Source organism: Ambystoma mexicanum, chromosome 5p (assembly GCF_040938575.1).
Source record: "Ambystoma mexicanum isolate Mex_15411 chromosome 5p, UKY_AmexF1_1, whole genome shotgun sequence".
Taxonomy (NCBI): Eukaryota; Metazoa; Chordata; class Amphibia; order Caudata; family Ambystomatidae; genus Ambystoma; species Ambystoma mexicanum.
The window spans coordinates 464,781,223-464,797,363 of record NC_090930.1 but is presented as its reverse complement, the minus strand read 5'-3'; positions in this window follow the sequence as shown (position 1 = coordinate 464,797,363).

Sequence of the window (16,141 nt, the reverse complement as noted above, 5' to 3'; positions counted from 1 at the left end):
ATGTTGCACATGAGGGTGATGTTGTTTTGGGCTGGGATGAACAAGCTGCCTTTGAAATAGAAATACGCCCAGGAAAGCCCGTGCCCGTACTGAGTGTTGTGGGCGTGGAGGACATGATGACTGAGTGTGTGGTAACAGCTGAATACCTCAGGGAAACCTTCCCCACTATATTTTCAGAAGAATTGGGGAAGCTCAAAGGTTCTCACATAAAAGTGTTCTTTAGAGAAGTGCTATACCAAGAGTGCACAAGGTAAGGAGGGCGACCGTGATGGCCCGGGATGGGTTGAAGTATGAACTTGCCAAGCTCCAGGCAGCCGGGATCATTGAAGTGATAGAAAGTTCTGAATGGTTATCGCCTGTGGTGTTGGTGCGTAAGGCTGATGGGGGGGTGAGAATGTGTGTAGATTTGAGAGAGTTAAATGCCAATATCTGGGTAGACAGTCATCCCTTGCCCAATATAAATGAGTTGTTGGCATATGTGGGAAAGGCTACGTGTTTCTCCACTTTTGATTTATCGTCCGCATATCACCAGATAGAGTTGCACGGGGATTCACGTGCATTAACATCATTTGTCACACCATTCGGTGCATATCGTTTCTGCATTATGCCCTTTGGCCTAGCCTCTGCAGTTTTCCAAAGACTGATGCAAAATGTATTCGGTGGAATATCTGGGGTAGAGTATTTCCAAGATGACATTTTGGTGTGGGGAAAGAACCGTAGAGAGCATGACATCAGGGTGTTAAGAGTAATGAAGATCTTGAAGGAGAGTGGTTTAACAGTAAAATGGGCCAAGAGTCATGTCGGAGTGCCGAGTGTAACCTATTTAGGACACACTTTGGACGAGATGGGCATACGTCCCAAGGAGGGTTTAGTGAAAGTCATGAAGGAGGCGCCTGCTCCTGCTAACAAGGAGCAGCTCAGGCCATTCCTGGGAATGATAGAATACTATGGGAGGTTTATTGCTTCTTATGCTGAGAAGACAGTCAATATGAGTGCCTTATTGAAGAAAAATATTCGATTTGTGTGGACAGAGAGTTGCCAAGAGGAGTTTGAGAAGCTGAAGGGTGACGTGGATCACGCCCCATCTTTGGGGTCATTTTCTCCTCAGAACAAAACTGTGTTAAGGGTTGATGTTAGTGAGGTGGGCATAGGGGCAGTGCTTGAACAGTGGAAACAATGGTAGCTATCATCCAATAGCCTTTGCCTCGAGAGTGTTGCGAGATGCCAAAAGAAGGTTTGCAGTAATAGAAAGAAAGGCTTTGGCCACTGTGTGGGCGTCCAAGCACTTTAGAACATTTTTGTGGGGTGTTTCTTATATTATACGAACAGACCACAAACCCCTCATGTATGTTTTCACCACCAAGGGTTTGTCTGCTGCTTCCCCTAAAACTGCCAAGTGGATGGTTGATATACAAGAGTACAATTTCAGGGTGGAATACATTCCTGGCACCAGGAATGCCGTTGCTGATTGCTTGTTACGTTTGCCCAGCCCTGTGAGCGAAAGGAAGGATGTGCAAGTGGTTTGGGATGAGTGTACGAGGGTAGCAAGTATATTTCCAGCAGTTGACAAGGAGGAGTGGGACAAAGAATGTGGATACTACTTTGACACAAATTAAGGAGTGTCTGAGGTGCGGAATGGGGGAAAGTGGTGACAATGAGTTGGACCAAGGGTACGAGCATGTATGGAACAAATTATCGGAGGGCCATTGGTGTGAGAGGTTAAAGGTTGGTACCGCCGCGCAGTTTAAGGAGCAGGTTGGTAAATCTGGCACACGAGGGGCATTTGGGTAGATCATTGACCAAAAGTAAACTGACAGAGTCGTATTGGTGGCCCGGCATGGATGGAGATGTGGAAGAGGCTGTGAAGGAATGTGTCGCATGTGAGGTGAGCGACAAAGGCAAGTCACCTAGGGTGCAGCCAGTATATCCGATGAAAGTGCCTGGAGAAGTGTGGTCAAAGGTAGCTGTGGACATCATGGGACCGATGGATACATTGGGCAATGGTCTTAGTTTCATAGTGGTTCTGGTTGACTACACCTCACGGTGGGACGGGGCAACTGCGTTAGAGACAGTAACAGCTGAAAAGGTAGTGGCATTCATTTGCAAAGTATTTGATAGGGAATGAGTTCCAGCAAGTATAGTGACAGATAACGGTGTATAGTTTGTTTCTAAGTGCATGCAGGAGTTCATGAGAGGTTTGGGGATACCCCATCACAGGACTGTGTTGTATAACCCTGCTGCAAACTGGTTGGTCGAGAGAATGAATAGGTTTGTGAAGAGTGCCATACAGCTGGCTTTGTCGAATGGTTTGTGTTGGAGTGATGTTTTGTTGGAGGCTTTGACGGCTTATACGCACACACGGGATGTTCTCCCTTCCAGCTCATGAGGGGCAGGAAGCCAGGATCTAAGCTGCGAGTTGTTGCTTTGGATGGATGATTGCGTTCTGAGGTGGACATGCAGGCGGTATTGACGAGAGCTTGGTTGAAACAGGAGAGAGCTAGTGAGGCGAATGTGGGGAAGTAGCCCCTTATGGTGTCTGTGGGTGACCATGTGCAGGTAAAAGAATCCTAGATTTGTGCCCAAAGGGGCCAGTGTATCTCTGGATGCCCATCTGGTGGTGAAGTTAGGAAGAGCATATGTGAAGTTGGATGATGGTTCCAGGTGGAGCAACAGGCGGGTGGTGGTGGTAGAAAGAGCAGTGCAGAGAAGACCCATGATTTCTGAAGACATGGGCAATCTTTTCGATATCTCTGGGAATGGCGGCAGAAAGACAGACGAAGGTTCTGCAACTGCTGCAAGTTTGGGTGCAGGTGCTGTGAGTGGCGATGATGGGGCGCCAAGAGGGAATGGGTTGAATGACGTTCAGGTTGCACCCGAGAGAGATGAGGCTCAGATCGTGCCTGAGGATATGGATGAGGTGCCTCCCACGTGTGTCGGGGATGGGGGTGTGGGTCGCCCTGCAAGAATTAAGTTACTTCCTGTGAGGTACAAGGATTACATGATGGGAAGTTCCGAGCAGTGAGCTGTCCACGTGGCAGTTGGGGTTGTGAACTGTCCATGTTGCAGTTTGGTGTGTGTGTGTTAAAATTTAGTTGTTGCTAATTTTCATGTTTTTGTTGATTTCCTTATGGGGGGGAGAAGTGTTGTAATGCGCAGGAACCTTTGAAGTAGCCCTGGACTGTTTATCTACATCCAAGGATCCACATTCTTGCAGTTGTCAGTTGGCGGAGTTACCTGCTGGTGCCGGGGTTTGTCTCTAATAAACCTTACGTGGAATCCCATCCGCCTCTCTCGTATTTCCACAGATGACATTTAAGTATTTATTTATTGCATGGACTAACAGAGAGCGCCTCAGCTAGGTGCCCAGTGGTGTTATATTACTTGTGTATACCGAGTATCTGTTATACTAAATTAGCTATATAAAAAGGTTGTACAAGCTTGTCACATGAAATAAGACTGTGTCTGTTTATTTAATCAGGTGCACCAATACATCTGTCAGTCATCAGGTCTGACCTGCCATAGGAGAGGGCCAATTCTCCCTCTGGGAAGCCGGCAAATACAGAGGTCTGGCATAGGCCTTTATAAGAGGGTCCATCAATCATCCCTCTGGGTTTTTCAATTTGCACATGTGTGCAGTAAGGTGTAAGTATCCCCATACTCAGGTGTCCGACAGGTTGCTATTCACCCCTTCATACAGAAACATAGGGAGAGACACCTTACATTCAGTTACAGGAAACAGGTAAATCCAGTTACAGTTGACATAAGCATAAAACCCAGCTGGCATCCATCTCTCAGCAAGTGTTCTTCCAACAGGCGCATATGTATTATTGAACCAACAATCCACTCACCAGCTAAATTCATGACATCACACTCATGCAATTGCAGCAGGTTAACATGAAACATATAAGGTACTGACCACACTTCTCTCCTTAAGCCATCTCCAGAGAAAAGTATGAAGCATGCAAGTGACTCACAAGCCAAAGTGTCCTACCACAAACCATGAGAAGATTATTACAAAATGAATCACACACAAATACTATCTGAACTTACTGTCATCTCACAATGCCGCCACTAGACTCAAGCCAAATCTAGATAGCCTCCAAAAGCGTGCGGTACACCCAGCATCATATCCGGAAAACACAACCATCACTACAATCAAGAATCACATTTCACAATAGATCGGCCACATTCAGGACAATATATGATCAGAACATCCTCACAAGTGCACTACGCAATTACAAAAAAACTCAACCTGTGGGCGTGCAAGAAAATCAAAATAAACCACCTGTAACTAGAAAACTCTGTGAAGCTTCTCACAGCCTTACAAGAGAACAAAAGCACGGACAGTCTTACTCTACAACAAGACTTCAGGGCCTGCAATGTACATGCAATGCAACCAGTGCTTAACTTATGAGGGTGTTTGCCAGGTCTCGGCCCTGACACTTATTTCTGTGCCCTGGTACGTATTGTCTTAGACTCCGGTTGATTATAAAGCAATGACAGCCAGAGCATCCATTAAGCAAAATGATCAGGTCAGAGCTGTAGTTTAACCCCAAATGGGTCAACACTGTGGGGAGCAGCTGTGGGTGGTGCCCTCAGTGGTGGGGATCTGCCCGCCTGCAGTGTTACAAGTGTGCTAGAAAATGGTTGGGCCCTGGCACTTGCTTTCTTATAAATTAAGCACTGAATGCAACGCTATCCCAGGCCACCACCGGAAAAGCATTCAAATCAACAAGAGGATCTCTAAAGGGACACGATCGAACTTCAAACAAGGAAATGCACCCACACAAACGGCTCAAATGACAAGTTCTGCCATTACAGCTAACTCAGTCACACATTACCGGAAGAGGAACAATGCACCATAAATCAAAAGGCATATACACCTTCATTGCAGGCCCATAACCAGCACTATGTACACATCTATTCAACAAAACAAAAACTGTGTCTGCATCACTGAGCGTTCTGTCATTTTCAACACATTCCCAACTACTTGTGGTATAAAGTATGATGCCAATATAGCATGCTAACCACACAAACCCACACTACCTCGAAAAACACTAAGACACTGTGAGCTTGAAACGTGCAGAAACCACCATATAGTACATACCATTAAATGCATAATTTACTAAAGAAAAAGCTCTAAAAACACTAAAGAGAAATATATCGCCAGCAGTTGATAACTTTACAGAAACCAAAGACAATAATTGACAGTGAGAAACAGTGCCAGAACATTTAGGAAATATTGGAATAACTCTCCCAAAATAGCCCCTGATAAGAAATCACAACAGATAATGGGTACCTTACAAATAAAAAATAATCTTGCAACAGACCAGGGTGCTCGGTTTGCTCCAAAATACGCCCACTACTCCTTCTGAATCAAAGCAATTGAAACAAACCAAGAAGCATAACGCCCCACCCCCTCACCACCACCATCAGCTCTTCTGAATAAAACTTTGAGCATGCCACCGAAATTAAAAATAACTGAGCACAAACATGGCACAGCACAATATATCATAAGTAGTATATATATCATAAGCAGTGCAGGCGTGGCATGAAGGGTTAAATGGTAGACTTCAGAATGCATCACTTCTCATTTCAGAATCCTTTCCCCCAGTGGTGTCCCTGTTGAGCAGGTTGCGTGTCGAAGGTTCCAAGAGGTCATATAGATCACAAACATTAAAGATACTGAAATTAATATTCAGAAAAGAATCAGCTGAATAAGCTTTCAGTGGCCTTCTCGATACAAATGCAAAATGCAGCACTAATCCCATGTGAGGACTTGCGTTATACTATGTGCTTCGCCTTATTGATGAAAGTCCTTATTGCTTGCTTGCATGCCATGTATTCCACTGTCAATGTCATTGGGGGTCATTACGAGTTTGGAGTTTGGAGGCAGCCATGGTGCTAAAAGCACCATGGCTGCCTCCAAACCCGTGTCCGGGTCCGTGGTATTGGAATGGGGACTTACCGGGACATTCCGACCCTTGAGGTCCCGGTAAGTCCCCATTTCGAAAACCATTCCCCATTCCCATTCGAGCCCCCATAGGGCTCAATGGGATTGGGGAAGGAGCTAATAACGGGCCCGCAAATTGCAGGCCCGTTATTAGCTCCATGGTCCCTTAACAGGACCCGCTAAGGGCGGCTGGTAAAACCAGCCGGCCCTAGTAGGACCCGCTAAGGGACCTTGCAATGCGGTGGTAGGGGGTTAACGGCACCGTCATCCTTACCGGTGCTGTTAACCCCATACCGCCGTACTCGTAATGACCCCCATTGTGTGTTTCAAGGCCCCTCCTTGGCCAACATCTCTCCTGCCCTAAAAACTCTTCATTGGCTCCCGGTTGCTGCAAGGATCAAATTCAAATCCCTCTGCATCATTCATACGCTGTCTGGGGCTGGGGACCACACTATCTGCAACTGGCTCTTACTAAATACTCTCCCTCTAGATCTCTACGTTCCTCTGGTACCAACTCTCTGTGTGCCAAGCGTTTCACTAAACAGAGGGCCGGTCGCCGATCTCTTTCCTCAGCTGGCTCCCTCTTATGGAACAGCCTCCCCCTTCTTCTTCGTCTTGAGCCAGATCTCCTTAAATTCCGAAGTTCCTCAAGACTTTCATGTTCACCTCCACGTTCCCTTCCTCCACCCTCTGCTAACACCACAGTTGCTGAGATTGGTGACCCGGGCCCTTATGTGTCCTTCGGGCTCTGATCTTCCACACCCAATCTCCTTCAGCCTCTGCCTGCCCACAGCAGTTGCCTGGGCAGCTACTGACCTATGTTGCTGTAGGCTTGGCACTTACCTATTTATTTGTTGCATATGTAGGCCTGTACCTACCTATTTATTGCAGCTGATTGCTCCCTAGTACGTCTTACAATGGGCACTTACATCTGCTACTCACTTACGAGCATGGACATTCCAGACCTTACCTGCATTCCCTCTTCCCCTCTCCTCCCTGCACTTGCACACTCTGAATGCTCACAAAGCCTAGAAGGTGCATCTTTATCCTCCAGTGTATACATTTTTTTTAATCCCTTGTTCCCTCCATGTTGAAATTGTGGGTGCTTTGAAACACAATTTACTTGTACAAGTGCCTAACAAATGCACAATAAATAAAATAAATAAATCGCTGGCCCACACCGTGTGTAAAACCAACTGTCACCCAATCAAGGCCTTAAACTTCCATGCCACGACACATGGCACAGCAAGGACGTAATTTCACCAAAATGCCATGGGTAGTGGAAGTGACCTCCCATCACCCTTGACCGCTGATGACATCAGAAGAAATGTCATTTGACCCTGCACCCAAGTGACATCACAGGGAAGTGATGGCATACGACATTTCACACCATGACAAAACAGCAAGTGGCATCACATAGCATTGATCCTCAGTACACTAAGAAAAATATGTTTATGATATCACAGTAATATGATATACATTTGATACAAGAATGGATCGCCATATGTAGTATTAATATCAGTGTGTATAGGCTCATTGGACTAAATTACTGTGAATGTAAGCAGACGTCCATGGCCAAATGATGCAATTGAAAGAAAATACATGTCTGTTGCATGAAATGAAATAATATGTATCAAAAAATGCAATCCTTAGAAAGTGAGCCAGAACAAAAGGATGGCCGCAACCAAGGGATGCATGCAGTGCTCCATTCATAAAAAAATAAGTGGCAGGCCCCAAATATTTTCATGCATGCCTGTGGCGCATTGGGCGGGCAGTTCCCCATCACTGTTGTCACCACCTGTGGTTGCACCCCACAGTGCCAACATATTTGGGATTAAAGCTGCAACTTGCACTGGCTCATGGGGATGATTGATGCCTGACCATAGCAGATATGTCATTTACAAATACCAATCCACATAAAATGAAACAACATACCATACAAGTTGTGTCCCGAAACAACACACATGTTTAATTACTAGTTTAAAAACAATGATTGTTATTATTCAAATGCCTGTCAACGGTTTTATTTGTGGTGTCATAGAAATAAACACATTTTTTAAGAAACTCAGCACTAGGGCATTTTGTACCATAAACTTTAATTCAAGTTACTTGTTTCATTAGTTATCACTAAGTGGTGCATTTGCATTTAAAATATAGAAAAGTATATGGAAAATCTTCACCTCTTTGTACACTTGCACAAAATGTAAAGCCAATGTTTTGCTAAATATATTTATTTATAAAATTGTTCCATTAAGAAAAGTGTTTTTCAAATTGATGTGAAGAGTAGCTTATGTTACAATGAACCTTTTCAAATCTTTAAATAGATCGGATTGTGTTACAAGTGAGGAGCACCCACCATTCAAAGCCGTCAATCACATTGTCTGTCACCAAAGACTGTGCTTACCATCCTGATCTTCTTCTGTTTCTGTAATCGTTGATAGATAAGGAGCAGTAGAGGTTGCAGGCAGTAGGTAATAACGGTGGGAGGAAACGTGGGAGGAATATGACCAAATAAACACTGAAGGGTGTAGGTTGATTGACAAGTGAAGAACGAGATTGCCCGACCATAGCGCCAGCCCCTAAGCTGTAGTAACAGATGGACCTATGTTATCCTGTCGGTCGTTTCCATTGTAGTGCATCTTCTAATAGTGCCATTGGAGGTCACGTGTAAATAAGAAATAGAGAGGTGAAACCCTCAATACTGAAACCCTGTGCTGAGCAGTAGTGTAATAACTGTTAACTAAGAGAATATGTGGTTATCAACCCATGTGGCACACAACATATGGACATAGATTAAAGCACTTCATTCCCAAAGAAATGTGAGTCCAGAAAATATGCCACTTTATCTCATTTCTACAAATGTCACACATGTGTTGACACTCTTTGTTTTCATGAAACTATTTATTTTCTTTCTGTTAGTCAGGACTAAAATTGTCTTGCCTGATAAAGGGGAGCTTCTCTCCCCATGAACGCCTGAACACAGGCTCACTCTCAGTGCCCTCACAAACTGGATGTGCAGTGACCACATGTAGCCCTGGGTTATATTGATATGCTATGGCAAAGCCTACGTCAATTATTATCTCGATAATAATAATAAATACACTATACACATTTCTTTTTTAAATTATTTTTTCAAGCATTCTTTCAATGGGCGTCACAAAGGCCATGCCAGGGGTCACAAAGGAGACAGCAGGGGTCACATATGTGACCCATAGTGACCCCCAAATGATATCCCTGAGTGTCAGCATTTTCACCGTTTGGTTTAGCATTTCTGCACATGTGCTATTTGTAGTTAGCTTTAACACACTCTAGAGAGCATCACACGGTAAAAGAAGGATCAGAAACAATACTGTTTATTATATTTAAAGTGTAAGCGCGGGATACTTAAGGGCTTTTTAGCTAGCATTAGTGAATTAAGTTTTGCTCTGTTTGCATTTAGGATAACTCAAAGTGTATTGCTTTGGTAGTTAGTGAAAGGGTGGCTGAAGTGCCACGTAGTGTAAACATTAAGTAGGATAGCTGTTGATGTTGTAGCAACATAAGGGCTTTCGACCACGTTAGCAAGAGTTCTGCCATTTTGAATTAAGCCCCTTTAGAGGTCGTAGCTTCCGTCAGTTAGTATATTAGGACGCAGCTTGGAGATTCTGTTCTATTCATTTAATTCAATTGAATTCCTCCTTCCAACCAGTGAGTGTTTATACAGACAAGGTCCCAGGAAGAAGTGGGAAGCACAGCACAGATAGTAGTTGATGGTGCAAGGCTGAGCAGTCCACAGGAGCTGTGAATGGAATGCATAGTTTCAGTTTCATTCCTGATGATTAGATTAGTGCAGCAGCTGTGAAGGGCAAATCTTACTGGGAACAAGGCCTAGTGCCCAGACATGGCCATGGTGTAGAACTATGTTGTGGTTATACTGCCCCATTGAGAAATGGCAGGTCCATTAAAACTACAGGTGTCAAGCTAAATAAAGCAAATCCATCTGGGAAATGAATCCCCAAAAGCGGTGTCTCAGCTGCCTTTTTTATAAAGCCAACTGGTTTCCCAGAGATATGAGGAAGGATGTGTACTGGGAAAGCAAGATATTTCAAGATTGAAGTTGCAAGAGGTGTTGCCAAAGAGTACAGCTGCAAGGTCAATGAGCAACTCGGGATTGCCAAATTGTCTGATCTCATGCCACAGGGTATCGACTTCATTGTTTTCACTCGCTCATGATTCGATCCTTTTCAGGGGCATGCACTTCACAAATTATTTGAAGTTGTTTCAACCAATAAGGAAAGTCCATTGTTGCAACAAGTTACATGAAAGTAATCGACCAATTAGAACAAAGTGTTTTTGCTGACTGCACAATTAGTTAATTTGTAGGGGGATGTACTCATGTCGTCACAGATACTTAATTGACCAATGGGGTAGTAAAATAAAGGTGATGTTTAGATTTTTGTATAAGGGATAGCCAATAGAAAATGTGGGATTCATCTATATTGCATAAAAATTGCTAAAGTAGTTCTTGTGGTTCTTGTCTTTAAGAGCTATAACTAATGTAGGCGTGACAAATTAGTTCCCAGGTTCCAGTTCTAAGGAGCTGACTGACCCTCCCAGAAGTATTTGGATGTAATAAACTTGATTTCCTTGCAAAACATGCGCTCCTTATTGACACTGTGGATTGTTTTTTATTGTTCTGGTTTTGGGCCTAATTGACCCAGAACCCTATCAATGCACACAGAATGAGTTCTTATAATCTGCATGAATCAGTTGAAAAAGGTCATCATTTGTAGTCTGTTGTCTCTTTCTGAGCCATATGTACCCTATTGCTTTGGAATTTAATTAATTGGCATCTGAGTGGCCTATTGCTTTGCTTTGCCTTGCTTGCTATCTAAATCCAAGCTTTACAAATTACATGCATACCTAGCAATACAATACAGAATTCAACCCTGCATGTCCTGACCCAGGTCTCCTAGAATGCTGCTAGCGCACAAAATGGGTTCTTCCACTGTGCATGCATCAAAACACCAGACATCACATCTTGCCACATCCTCTCTCCCCACTTACTCTTAGAAGTTCCTCTACCATACAGGATACAGCATCAAAAGGCTGGCCAAATGGCAGTAGCCACGCTGCACAAGGTCCACTCACATTACATTAAATTACATAACATGACATCAGTCTCATTTGTGTATTTTACTTTGGGTAGTTATTGAGTGTGATCCTATCTTCAGAAATTAATGGAGCACAGTACACCGGTAGGGGTGAATGCACACATCAGCGGGTCTAGGGGAACAGTCCTTGCAACATATTATTTGTTACCAGTATACAAGTTCAGATAGAAGAGAACAGTTAATATTTACAATTGATGGGGAATATTTAAGGGTGCTGAGAGGTATTGTGAACATGATACAGTGAGATGGGCTGAAAAGGGATGGTTCTCAGGACTGATACTTAGCTGGATTCATGGGAGAGTATTTTACAGGGTGTGGAAAAGGGGTTCCTTGAGGAAGATGTTTTGATTTCTATTTAGATTGCATGTAGGTGGGAGCAAGCCACTGTTATTATTATTATTATTGTTAGTATTAATATTCATAATGGTAATTATATTATTTATTGCGCATAAACATAACTTCAGGAATCAACACAGTGCTTTGCAAACACAGGGGGAAGAACCCGATGAGGGAAGCAGAGAAACAAGGGAGCAGGGAGCTACCAACAGGGGAGGGAGAGGATGTACAGTTTGTCAGCAGGGGTCTACAAGCAACCTGGCAAGGAAACAGTGGAGAGAAGACCACTGTACGGGAGGCATGGTATCACAAGCAGAGACTGGCACAAAAGAAATATGTTTTCAAAACCTTCATTTAATATTTGTGGGGTTGGAAAACTCCTAGCGTGCCCTAACACTAAGATGGGAGTAGTCTCTACCATCAAAATAAAGAAAACACAGTCTTAGTCAGTCTTTTAGTCGAAATAAAATGGCCTATACTAAAAAGCCTAATGCCTGCCCTTACAATTATAGAACAACTGTGAAAAGGGATATGTGTGTAAAAAGGAAAAATAGCTGATCAACTTCTCCTCCCCAACGTTGTATGGAATGGGGTAAGGTGGCATACTCTGGCTGGGTGACGCACTTTGACTCTGGTCACAAGTAAACAGTTCTCAACGTGGACCAAGACTTACTTTGCCTTCCAAATGAACATTTCCTTGTTCTACAATTCAAACACGACTCGGTTTCTTCTGGTTTCACAGTTCCATAAAGTTCCCAATATTAAGATTCACATTAAAATTCTTGGTAGGTCTCCCTCTGTCGGGCTCGGACCTTCAACCACAATGCTTAGGGGTTCTCTTCCCAGAGTTTTTATCATCAACAAAAGTTCCTTTACACTTTGTTTCCTGTCGAAGACTTTCAAATGTGCGAGGCTTTGTCAAATACCTCCGCAGGACCACTTCAACTTTCGTTCCCTCATTACTTAGCTCTTCTACAAATGCCTCTTGGTACCCGTAGTTTGGAGCATAAAAAATTCCATTCAATCTTGTATTCTTTTGGTATCCTGCTGTCTGGGTCACTTCTACTATTTAGCGTTACAAAGTTCAACACAGACTTGCAAGGGGCTCTCTTCCCAAAGCCTATTATATTGTGGGTCTCCCTCTGTCGGACTCAGACCACTTCGATTCAGAGTTCACTTTTTCCTTTTGGTGTCCCATAACCTCAAACAAAACCCAGTTCAAATCCTGCACTACGGTATACATTGAACAGAGACCTTCGACAGGGTACTTTCACTTATGCCAGACCAAACTTTTTTTCCAAACTGGACTACAAATTCCATAAGGCCTTGCTCTTGCCTATTTATCTCTGGTGCCTTTCGCCAACCGGACTCTTGTTTCATTCACTCACTCACCGCTAGTGTTCTGGCTTTCCAGCCAGTTTGCGGGCAAGTTCTTCAGCATCCGCCTTTCTGCACCTCTCTAACTCTCTCATTTACCCAAGAGGAGAATAGCCCATTTCCTGACATTTCCTCCAGCTCCTTGGCTCCACGTCATGAACCCTTCGAGCCTCTCGTAAGCACGGCTCTCCCGCCTGGCTTTCTTTTGCAGCTGAACAGCCCTTTGGCCTTCCATGCTTTGCTGCCTAGTCTTTGTCAGCTCCTGCTGAGCTGCTCCTTCTCATGTCAAGCCTTGCCCCTTGGGTGCTTGGGATTTGGGTAGAAATCCTCTTCCAGAGTCAGCCTTACAGCCTTCCTCCTCTCTTCCCATGAGCAAATGCCTTCTCCTCCCCTGCAGGCTCCTTTTAAACACCTGTGAGAGGTTAATGTGCTGAAGGTGTGTGGTCAGGGTTCGGCCAGCCTGACCGTGCCTGTCCTCATTAACTGGACAGCCTGTTTTCAAAATGGGAGAGTCTGTCCTCTGTGTTTTAGTGTATGGTTTCTCAGTACTCTTCATCCTCTCAATCTCTCTCTTCCTCATCCCAGTGTTTGTGTAAAAATGGAGGGGTGGGGTTTGGGAAGTCAGAGTATCCTAAAAAATAGGATGGGTTAGGGGTGTTGAAAAGGGGGGAATACTGTGTCTCACCATTGGGTGTTCTACCCTCAATCCCTGAGAACCCCTCACCCAGGTGATCCTCCCCACTGCTCCACCCGCAGGGACTGGTTCCAATGGTGATGGCCGTGTCCTGGCCACCCTCTAGTTTCTCACTCCACCCAGTCCCAGGTTGGATGGGCAGTGGAGGGTGTGTGGACGTAGGTGTTAGGGAGTAGCCATTCCTTAAAGAGGAGGGTCTTGTGCTCCTTCCTGAACTGTAGAAGCGATGGGGTGAGTCTGATGTTGAATAGGAGGAGGTTCCAGAGACTTGAGGCATAGACAGAGAAGGCCAGTCTTCTGGTTCTTTCCTTCATGCACCGGCAGAATTCAAGTCCGTACATGTCCTTGCTTCTAATGGATCATAGGCCTCCGGAGATGCTGAGCTTCTCATGAGGTAGCTTGGGGATTTTAGGATGACAGCCTTACAGATTTGATGGGGGTCAAGGGTGATGTGGTTGAATTTGCTTGATGAGTCGTGCTGCAGCATGCAAGACACATCTCTGGGGTGCGCAATTGGTCAGCTGGGATGTTGAGCCCTCGAGGTCCATAGCAGAGAGCCAGGTCTGGATGTCAGGGTGTTCTGTGTTGTTGGTCAGCAGTAGGCATTCAGTCTTGGATGGGTTGAGTTTCAGGTAAGCACTGGATACTGGACATCCATGACTGGATCAGTCTGAGGCAGGCCCTGAACCTATGGATGTCTTCATTGTTGATATCTTGAGGCAGAGCTGTGTGTCATCTACATTTTGGTGGATGTGGATGTTTTGTGGAGCAACAGAGAGTTACAAAGGGTTCCATGTAAAGATTGGAGATCATGGGGGAGAGGATGGATTCATGTAGGGCTCCACAAGTAATGGGTAGAGTTGGTGATCTGGATGAATCCATTTGCACAAACTGGTGGTGATTAGCAAGGTAGGCTTTGAACCGGTTTAGGACAATCTCATTGATCCCCATGCAGCAATGTAAATTGTTGATGAGTGTCTGGTGGTGTTCTGTGTTTAATGCTGCTGAGAAGTCGAGGTGAATCAGGAAGCAAAGATGGCTATCATCAAGAATTCCAAGGGCACCGTCGATCACCTTGTTGGGAGCTGTTTCTGTGCTTCACCTGGATCAAAAGTCAGATTGGTAGGATTGAAGGAGGTTGTTGGCTTCAATGTGTTGGAGGAGTGGTGTGGCTAAGGCTTTCTGAAGGATCTTACCTAGGAAGGGAAGAGTGACGATGGGGTGGTAGTTGCTGAGGTCATCAGGGTCCAGTGTTGGTTTCTTGAGAAGGGTGATGATTTGTCCGGTCATGAGAGTTAAGGGGAAGGTGCCTTGAGTAGGGGAATAGTTGATGATTGCCAGGTATGGGAGGAGTGCTTCAGTCAGAAGGGTCTTGAGTACAGAGGCAGGGGGAATGTAGTCCGTTAACTATGTGGCCTTGAGGGATACTAGGGTGACAGTGAGATCTTCCATAGTAAGTGTGTTGAAAGTTGTCCAGGTAGTTGTGGTTTTGCGAGATGGGATGTTTAGTGTGCTGCCAGTTATGGTGGTAGATTTTTCAATGGAGTGCAGTACCGACGGCCGGGCCGAGGGTTCATGCAGTTGGCGGGTTTGATGTTCCACAGACGGGACACATACCAAAAATGCTTGCTGTCCTGTTCTTTGCTTTTTGCATTTCTTCTGCTCTAGTGTGGCCAGGTTCTGATTTGAGGTGATGCACTCAACCAATTTACCAAAACGGTACACAACAGAGGATTTTCATGACATTTTAGGAAATAAAAATGTTCTGAGTGGCTTTCTAAAAGACTGATGATTGTCTTCTTTTCAGAAATATTCTGGCAAGGAATTCCAAAAAGTGAGTGCCTACATAGAAAAGGACCCTCCCAACTCCCGAATTTAATGTATGTTGCAAGTAAACCAGGGCCTATATGATGAAAGACATTATACACGAAGTACAGTGCCTTGAATTTTACTCTTGCAGCAGCCAGGAGTCAGTGCAGTTATTCGAGTGCAGCCAATGTATGGGATTCCTGTGCCAATTTAGTAAAAGTAAGGTTTTTTAATCCTCTGGAGGAGTAGATATTTAGGAAGACCAAGGCAGGTTGAATAACAGTAATCAAGTCATGATGTGACAAACACACTGATGAACTAAACTTGATGATTGAAAGGAATAAAGTTACACGTGTTTCTTGAATTGGCAAATTTGACTGAAACAAGTGCCTACCACTGTGCTAACTTGAGGGACATGGGAGGCTAGGTTATCAATTATGATGTCTTAATTGAGAACATTATTAACAGGTCTGGGTGGAGTGCAAAGAACGTCGTGCCAGAGATGAAGGCTCCAGTCAAATAGATGAGAAATGCAAATAAGATATTCTATTTTGCTTCTGTTGCGTTTGAGGAAATGTTGGTCCATCCAGTTACTTACAGCAGACAGATCCATGCAGAAGGCTAGATCACATGATGATGATGACAACCATCCAGATGCAATAGTTTCTGGGTGTTGTCAGTATATGGTTAGAATTGTATTACAAAATGATGAAGGAGTTGAATTGGAGCAGATAGATGGTAGCCCCTTGAGGACCTTGACAGGTAATCTTTATGGGTAAAGATTCTTTTTTAAAAAAATGATTTATATTGTGCTAAAGA